General features: G+C 39.7%; 1 non-coding gene across 1 annotated transcript; it reads left to right on the top strand.

Annotated features, from left to right (window-relative positions):
* The first annotated feature begins 8,851 nt into the window (after window positions 1-8,851).
* On the top strand, window positions 8,852-8,958 carry LOC148548923 (small nucleolar RNA R71). The gene has a single exon (XR_015897245.1). It is a non-coding gene; the product is annotated as a small nucleolar RNA R71 (small nucleolar RNA).
* The last annotated feature ends 498 nt before the right edge of the window (window positions 8,959-9,456 follow it).

Raw genomic sequence — 9,456 nt, 5'->3', positions numbered from 1 at the left:
CAAACGACATCCCAGGCCCTGATCTGTTCAAGAAGTCCCTAAGCTGGTACCCAGGCTAGCCTAGACTCTTTGGTGCACGGAATTGTGATCACACTTTTCACAACTCCGCACAACTAACCAGCAAGTGCACTGGGTCGTCCAAGTAATACCTTACGTGAGTAAGGGTCGATCCCACAGAGAATGTCGGCTTGAAGCAAGCTATGGTCATCTTGTAAATCTTAGTCAGGCGGATTCAAATGGTTACGAGGTTTTGATAATTAAAAGATAAATAAAACATAAAATAAAATAAAATACTTATGTAATTTATTGGTGGGAATTTCAGATAAGCGTTTGGAGATGCTTTCTTGCTTCTGAACCTCTACTCTCCTATTGTCTTCATCCAACCATGCGTGCTCCCTTCCATGGCAAGCCGTATGATCCTCTCGGATGAAAAATACTGGGTACGGTTTCTGCACGGCTAATCAACTGTCGAATTTCTCATCTCGGATGAAAAATACCAGGTACAGCTACCGCACGGCTAATCATTTGTTGGTTCTCACTAGCGTCAGAATAGGATCTCTCTATCCTTTTGCACACTGTCACTGCGCTCAACATTCGCGAGTTTGAAGCTCATCACAGTCATCCCTTCCTAGGTCCTACTCAGAATACCACAGACAAGGTTTAGACTTTTTGGAACTCAGAAATGCTGCCAATTGGTTCTAGCCTATACCACGAAGGTTCTAATCTCACGGACTCAGTCCGTGGATCAGAGACCCAAGAGAATATACTCCGGTTATCGTCCAATGACTACGTTGAACATTATGTAGACTGCTTGTGGTTGTCAGGCACGCGGATCTTGGCTAAGCGAGTAACAAAGATAGTTGGTGATTGTTACGGGTCACCCCTTTATTCTGACTTAACTGAATTAAGTACAAGAGTATATCTTGGAGAAGAAGTAAGCGTGAATTGAAAGAGAAACAATAGTACTTGCATTAATTCATGAAGAACAGCAGCGTTCCGCACCTTAATCTATGAGGTGTAGAAACTCCACCGTAGAAAATACATAAGAGAGAAAGGTCTAGGCATGGCCGAATGGCCAGCCTTCAAATGTAACATAAGATGATCCAAGTCTAAGGACTAAACATCCAGAGATCCCTAATACAATAGTAAAAAGTGCTATTTATACTAAACTAGTTACTAGGGATTACAGAAAATAAGTAACTAAGTGCAGATAGTGCAAAAATCCACTTTCAGGGCCCACTTGGTGTGTGCTTGGGCTGAGCATTGAGCTTTACGCGTGCATAGGCCATTTCTAGAGTTAAACTCCAACTTGGATGCCAGTTTGGGCGTTTAACTCCAGTTCTGGTGCCAGTTCTGGCGTTTTACGCCAGAAAAGGGTCTCTGATGGGCGTTTGAACGCCAGTTTGGGCCATCAAATCTCGGGAAAAGTATGGACTATTATATATTGCTGGAAAGCCCAAGATGTCTACTTTCCACTTCGAGTGCAGGAGGGTTAGAATCCAACAGCATCTGCAGTCCTTTCTCAACATCTGCAGTCCTTTCTTAGCCTCTGATTCAGATTTTTGCTCAGATCCCTCAATTTCAGCCAGAAAATACCTGAAATTATAGAAAAATACACAAACTCATAGTAAAGTCCAGAAATGTGATTTTTGCAAAAAAACTAATAAAAATATAATAGAAAGTAACTAAAACATACTAAAAACTATGTAAAAACAATGCCAAAAAGGGTATAAATTATCCGCTCATCACAACACCAAAATTAAATTGTTGCTTGTCCCCAAGCAACTAAAAACAAAATAGGATAAAAAGAATAGAAATACAATAAATTTCAAAAATATCAATGAATGTTAGTTTTAATTAGATGAGCGGGACTAGTAGCTTTTTGCTTCTGAACAGTTTTGGCATCTCACTTTTTCCTTTGAAGTTTAGAATGATTGGCATCCATAGGAACTCAGAATTCAGATAGTGTTATTGATTCTCCTAGTTTAGTATGTTGATTCTTGAACACAGCTACTTTATGAGTCTTGGCCATGACCCTAAGTATTTTGTTTTTCAGTATTACCACCGATACATAAATGCCACACAGACACATAACTAGGTGAACGTTTTCAGATTGTGACTCAGCTTTGCTAGAATCCCCAGTTAGAGGTGCCCAGAGCTCTTAAGCACACTCCTTTTGTTTTGGACCACGACTTTAACCACTCAGTCTCAAGCTTTTCATTTAGACCTTCATGAAAAAAGCACATGGTTAGGGATAGCTTGATTTAGCCGCTTAGGCCAGGATTTTATTCCTTTGGGCCCTCCTATCCATTAATGCTCAAAGCCTTGGATCCTTTTTACCCTTGCCTTTTAGTTTAAAGGGTTATTGGCTTTTTCTGCTTGCTTTTTCTTTTTCTTTCTTTTTTTTTGTCTGCCATTTTTTTTTCACAAGCTTTGTTTTTCACTGCTTTTTCTTGCTTCAAGAATCAATTTTGTGATTTTTCAGATTATCAATAACATTTCTCTTTTTTTCATTATTCTTTCAAGAGCCAACAATTTTAATATTCATAAACTTCACTATAAAAAATATGCACTGTTCAAGCATTCATTCAGAAAACAAAAAGTATTGCCACCACATCAAAATAATTAAACTATTTTCATGATAGAATTCGAAATTCATGTACTTCTTTTTTCTTTTTCAGAAAATATTTTTCATTTAAGAAAGGTGAAGGATTTATGGGACATTCATAGCTTTAAGACATAGACACTAAACACTAATGATCATGTAATGAAGACATAAACATAGTCAAAACATAAAGCATAAAAATGAAAAACAGGAAAATAAGAACAAGGAAATTAAAGAACGGGTCCACCTTAGTGACGGTGGCTTCTTCTTCCTCTTGAAGATCCTATGAAATGCTTGAGCTCTTCTATGTCTCTTCCTTGCCTTTGTTGAGGTCCATGAGTGGGCTCTCTTATTTGCTCTATCCTTTTTCTAGTGATGGGCTTTTGAGATGAATCTCTCCATCTCCCATGACTCGGAATTGGAAGCAACTGCCTTCCCTTTCCTCTTCCTAGAGGTTTCTCCGGCCTTAGGTGCCATTAGTGGTTATGGAAAGCAAAAAGCAGAGCTTTTTCCACACCAAAGGTTTGCTCGTTCTTGAGCAAAATAAGATAGAAGGGAGTAGAAGAAGAATGATGCAATTAATTTTGAAAACTTATTAATGTATGCAAGAAGAATTAAAAAGAGTTGAAAAGAATTTGAAAATATATGTAAGTTTTGAAAACGTTTTGAAAGGAATTGAAAAGAATTGAAAAAAAGAATTAAAAAGAATTGGAAAGATTATTAATTTTTGAAAATAGAAATTGAAAGATGAACGTTTAAAATATGTTTGATGCAAAAAATTATGAATTAAAACATGAAAAATTGAAAAAAATCGAATTGGAAACAAAATTACCTCCCTTGTGTCATCCTGGCGTTAAAAGACCAGAATGCTATCCATTCTGGTGTTTAACGCCCACTTGACTGCCTCTTTGGGCGTTTAACGCCCAGCCAGATACCCTGGCTGGCGTTAAACGCCAGGAATCCTTCTTTACTGGGCGTTTTTCTGAACGCCCAGAATGCTGCCCATTCTGGCGTTTAACGCCCAGAATGCTGCCTGCATAGGCGTTAAACGCCCATTCTGCTATCCTTTCTGGCGTTTAAACGCCAGTAAGTCTGTCCTCCAGGGTGTGCTGTTTTTGATGCTATTTTTGATTTCACTTTAATTCTATAGCTGTTTTTATGATTCTACATGATCATCAACCTAAAAAAAACATAACATGAAAATGGAAAACAAATGTCTATAAAAAATAAATATAATTAAATAACATTGGGTTGCCTCCCAATAAGCGCTTCTTTAATGTCAATAGCTTGACAGTGAAGCTCTTAGAGAGCTTCACAGAGACTCAGAGCTTAATGGTGGTCTCCCAACACCAACTTAGAAGTTGAGTGTGGGGGCTCTATTTGACTCTGTATTGAGAGAAGCTTTTCATGCTTCATCTCCATGGTTACAGAAGAAGATCCTTGAGCCTTAAACACAAGGTAGTCCTCATTCAATTGAAGGACTAACTCTCCTTTATCCACATCAATCACAGCCCTTGCTGTGTCTAGGAAGGGTCTTCCAAGGATGATGGATTCATCCTCATCTTTCCCAGTGCCTAGGATTATGAAGTCCGCAGGGATGTACAAGCCTTCAACCTTCACTAAGACATCCTCTACAAGTTCATAAGCCTGTTTTATTGATTTGTTTGCCATCTTTAGTGAGATTCTTGCAGCTTGTACCTCAAAGATCCATAGTTTCTCCATTACAGAGAGTGACATGAGGTTTATTCCTAACCCCAGGTCACACAAAGCCTTCTCAAAGGTCATGGTGCCTATGGTACAAGGTATTAAGAACTTCCCGGGACCTGGTTTCTTCTGAGGTAATTTCAGTTGAACCAAGGCATTCAGTTTCATGATTGCTCCTAGATACCGAGCTACTTGCTCTTCAACAATATCTTCATCCTCTTCAGAGGAAGAATAATCATCAGAGCTCATGAATGGAAACAGTAAGTTTAGTGGAATCTCTATTGTCTCTGTATGAGCCTTAGATTCCTTTGGTTCCTCATTAGGGAACTCCTTATTGGTCAGTGGACGTCCTGCAAGGTCTTCCTCACTGGAAATCACTGCCTTTTTACTCTCTCTAGGTTCGGCCACTTTGGCTATCGTTATGGCTGATAAACCCCTATTTTATGATTCATCTTGTCCTCAAATTGAGTGTTTTTTTATCAATTCTTCACCCACTTATTCATATGAATTGCATGGTTTTACTTTCCCTTCCTTATTTTATAATATATGTGAAAACATGTTTCCTATGCTTTAAAAATATTAATTTTAATTATCCCTTATTACCATTCGATGTCGTGATTTGTGTGTTAAGTATTTTCAGGTTCTATAAGGCAGGAATGGCTTAGAGGACAGAAAGGAAACATACAAAAATGGAAGGATAGCACAAAAATGGAGTTCTGAAGAAAAGGCAGCAACGCGAATGCATGGACGACGTGGACGCATGCCTAGCGCAAAATAGCAGTGACGCGTACGCGTGGACGACGCGGACGCGTGCCTTGAGCAGAACGCAAATGATGCATACGCGTGACTGACGCATACATGTGACAAGGAAAAACTCCAAACCACGCGAACGCATGACCCATGCACACACGTGACGGACGCCACGTGCAGGAATCTGCAGAAAATGCCTTCAGCAATTTTTGGATCCTTTTTCGGCCCAAATCCAAGCTAGAAACACAGAATATAAGCCAGAGAATGGGGGAATCAAAGACAACGAATAGAACAATTCATACAACATTCGTAATTCACAATTTTAGGTTTTAGATGTAGCTTTTAGAGAGAGAGGCTCTCTCCTCTCTCTAGGATTTAGGATTCCTAGTTTTATGCTTTTGAGTTGGATATTACAAAGAGTTGCTACCTCCGTGAAGTCTTTATTATTCTAGTTTGTTTCCTATTTCCTTACTCCTTTAATTTCCATTTATCTTATTTAGTTTGTCTTCCTTGTCCCTTACTCTTTTATATCTTCAATCCTTATTCAGAGTTACAATTGGAAAGGTTTTATGACATTATTAATGCAAAGAGTATTTTTCTATTTACCTCATTATTTGTTTGATTATCTTCAAGTATTTATTTAGTCATTTATTACGTGAAATTGGCATCCATGTCAATGGAGTAGGCTCCCAACTTGACACGGGGGTTGATTAAGAGGAGACACTTGAAGTAGAATGCTTAAGTGATTAGTTAAATTAGAAGTTGTTGGCTAATTCTGTATTTACTAACGCTAGACCTTCCCAAGGGAGAGGACTAGGATTTGCAAATAAGAGTTAGCTCAATCACTTGACTTTCCTTTATTTAGTAAGGGTTAACTAAGTGAAAATAACAACCTCTTGACACTACACTTGAGAAAATCCATTAAGGATAGAACTTCCAATTAATCTCACCCCCGGTCAAGGCTTTTTAATTAATTATATAATTTCTCTTTTTAAATTCCACTGCTTTAAATTACAATTATTTATTTTTTTGTTCTCAAACTCAAAATCTTCTCAGAAAAATCCATAACCAATAAGAAATACACCTCCCTGCAATTCCTTGAGAGACCACCCAAGGTTTAAATACTTCGGTTATCAATTTTATTAGGAGTTTGTTACTTGTGACAACCAAAACTTTTGTACGAAAGAATTCTCTGTTGGTTTAGAAGCTATACTACCAACGCGATTATTTTTATAAAAATTCTAAACTAGCGAAAATCCGATCGTCAAAATGGCGCCGTTGCCGGGGACTTGCTAACGTGTGCCTTATTATTGGTTATTGTAAATATTTTATTTTGCTTCTTTATTTGTTTTTATTTTTTTTTTAATTTTTATTAGCTATTATGAGTTCTCACCCCCGTCGCTTTGAGTTTGGTTCCAATGTTGTTGCAAGGAATGGAAATTATAATAGGAACATGCATCAAGGTCAAAACAATCAGAGATGGACGGAGCCACGAGGATCTGATCAACCCTTTAGGCAACAACACCTTCCAAAGTACCATGGACGACGACCATTCCACAATGCATGTCGAGACAATAGTATTGGTGGACCCTTTCGTGACAACCAACACCCACCAAGTTACTACAGTCAAGAGCCATTCCGAGGTGCATACCAAGATGATAGATATGGTGGACCCCCTTGTAGTTACCAACAAGCCCCATTACTTGCCTATGAACCACCTCATCAACATAGCTATGAACCACCATACTCACAAGTCCCCTACCACCATTCACCTTCATATGACCCTAACCCATATCCACCCCAATTCCAATCCAATTACTCCCAAGAACCACCACTTCCCTATGTACCATGTCCATATCCGTCGACCCAAGAATCACGGGAGCGTTTCAAGGAAATAGTGGAAAAATTTCATGCAACCTTTCACCAACTGGATCAAGCAATCAATCGATTACCTTCCCGATGTTTAGACACTCAAGGAACCCCCATGGCTTCATGTGGACAATCTAATGAAGAACGTAGCATGAAGGAGACACTGGAAACTCCAATAGACAATAAGGAGCATGACTTTGTACTGGAACAAGTGGAGGAAGCTAAAATTATTGAAGAAGAAGAATTGGTTGAAGACTTAAGAGACGCTGAACCTCCATGGGATCCAGAATTGTAGAGAATTCCGTCAAGAAACTTGTAATTGATGCTAAGGAGGATAGTGCACAGCCCCCAAAGCAGGTATCTTATGAAGAACTGGACGGAAGTCTTTCCAATATGATTGGGTGAGTGTAACTCTCTTCCATGTCCAATATGACAAAATCTGCTGGGAGGAAGTCTTTCCCAACCTTTACCAACACATTTTCTACCACTCCTATTGCTTGTTTTTGAGTTTTGTCAGCCAGCCTGATGACTACATCTGTGGGCATTATCTCATTGATCTGCAGCCTCTTCACAAGGGACAAGGACATTAAGTTGATGCTTGCTCCCAAATCGCAGAGTGCTCTATCAAACATTGTTTCTCCTATGGCACAGGGTATGTGAAAACTCCCTGGGTCCTTTCTTTTTGTAGGCAATTCTGGTTGAATGAGGGCACTGCACTCCTTATTCATCGCTATAGTTTGGCCTCCCTTGAGTGAGCTTTTCTTGGGAAGCAGTTTCTTCATATACTTGATGTATGCATGTATTTGTTGGATGATCTTGATGAATGGTATGTTTACATGCAGAGATGCAAACAAGTCAAGAAATCTTGAGTATATTCTCTTCTCCACAGCACCATTGAGTAGTTGAGGAAAGGGTGCATAGAGTCTCAGCAGCTCCTGTTGTGAGATTTTTGGTTCTTGGTGATCTTTTTCCTTCTCCTCTGCTGAGGTATCTCCAGGTTGTTCTGACGGCTTGTTTGGCTTGTCCTCAGTCTCCTTATCACTTATAGTGACCATCTTGCAATCTTTCCATCTTACTTTCTTTGTTTCTCCTTTCAGATTTTTCTCTGTGTCACTTGGGAATCCATCTGTAGGTTTGGAAATCTGCTCAGAGAGATACCCTACTTGAGATTCCAACCTCTTGATGGTGTCTCCCTGGTTCTTAAAATTTTCTCGCACTTCCTCCTTGAACGCCTTGTTGTCTTGAATCTCTTTGCCTATGCCTTTAAGTAGATTCTCAATCCTTGAGAGTCTGTCATCAAATGATGGGTGATTGGGATTAGAAGTGGAAGGATGAGGAGTGTTATTTTGGTTTTGATATAGATGTGGAGAGATGTTGTTATGGTTGTGTTGATATGTTCTCTGTGTGAATTGTTGGTGAGCTGCATTGTTGTTGGGGTTGTGACGTCTCTGATCTTGGCCTTGATCTTGTTGATTCCCCCACCCAAAGTTTGGGTGATTCCTCCATCCAGGGTTATAGGTCTTGGAGTATGGATCATGGTTTTGCCTAGATGAATTCCCAATGTAGTTGGCTTGCTCTTGACTACCCTCTGCTTCTTCATTCAGTCCTTCTTGGGTTGCTGATGAAGTGGTGATTGCTGCTACTTGGTTCCTCTCCATCTTCTTGGTGAGGTCAGCCAGCTGCTTGGTAATGAGCTTATTTTGGGCCAGCAGAGCATCTACATTGTTTAGCTCTATCACTCCTCTAGTGTTCCCTCTTTCAGAAGCATAGAAATAGTCATTTTCTGCTACAGTTTCAATGACATCTATGGTCTTCTCAATGGTCTTCTTCTTGTTCAGAGATCCCCCGGATGAGTGGTCTACTGCTTTCTTTGATTCATAAGAAAGGCCTTCATAGAAAATGTGTAGCTGCACCCATTCATTGAACATATCTGGTGGACACCTCCTTGTCAGGTCCTTAAACCTCTCCCATGCTTCATATAGAGTTTCACCATCTTGTTGCCTGAAAATTTGGACCTCAGCTCTCAGCCTGTTTATTCTTTGGGGATGATAGAATCTGGCTAAAAATTTGTTCACCACATCTTCCCAAGTTGTAAAACTCTCCTTCGGAAAAGACTCCAGCCACTTGGCTGCCTTATCCTTGAGTGAGAATGGAAATAAGAGCAGTCTATAGGCGTCAGGATAAACACCATTAGACTTCACCGTGTCACATATCCTCAAGAAGGTGGTTAGATATTGATTGGGGTCTTCTTGGACTCCTCCTCCGAATGAACAGTTGTTCTGAACAAGGGTGATGAGCTGCGATTTTAGTTCAAAATTATTGGCATGGATGGTCGGCTTTTGAATGCTACTTCCACAGTTTCCTGGGTTTGGATTGATGTAAGAGCCTAAAACTCTTCTCTCCTCCCCAGCATAATTTGCTCGACCTTCTCTGCCATGGTTGTGAGCCTCTTCTTCATGATAGTTTTCCATGTTTTCTTCCATGTTTAGTTCAAAGTATTCCTCCTCTTCCTCGGCACCCACTACTCG

The sequence above is a fragment of the Arachis ipaensis genome, chromosome B8, assembly GCF_059453495.1.
Source record: "Arachis ipaensis isolate K30076 ecotype BB chromosome B8, ASM5945349v1, whole genome shotgun sequence".
Lineage (NCBI taxonomy): Eukaryota > Viridiplantae > Streptophyta > Magnoliopsida > Fabales > Fabaceae > Arachis > Arachis ipaensis.
Note: the sequence above shows the minus strand (reverse complement) of the source record. Positions and strands in the feature narration are given on the sequence as shown.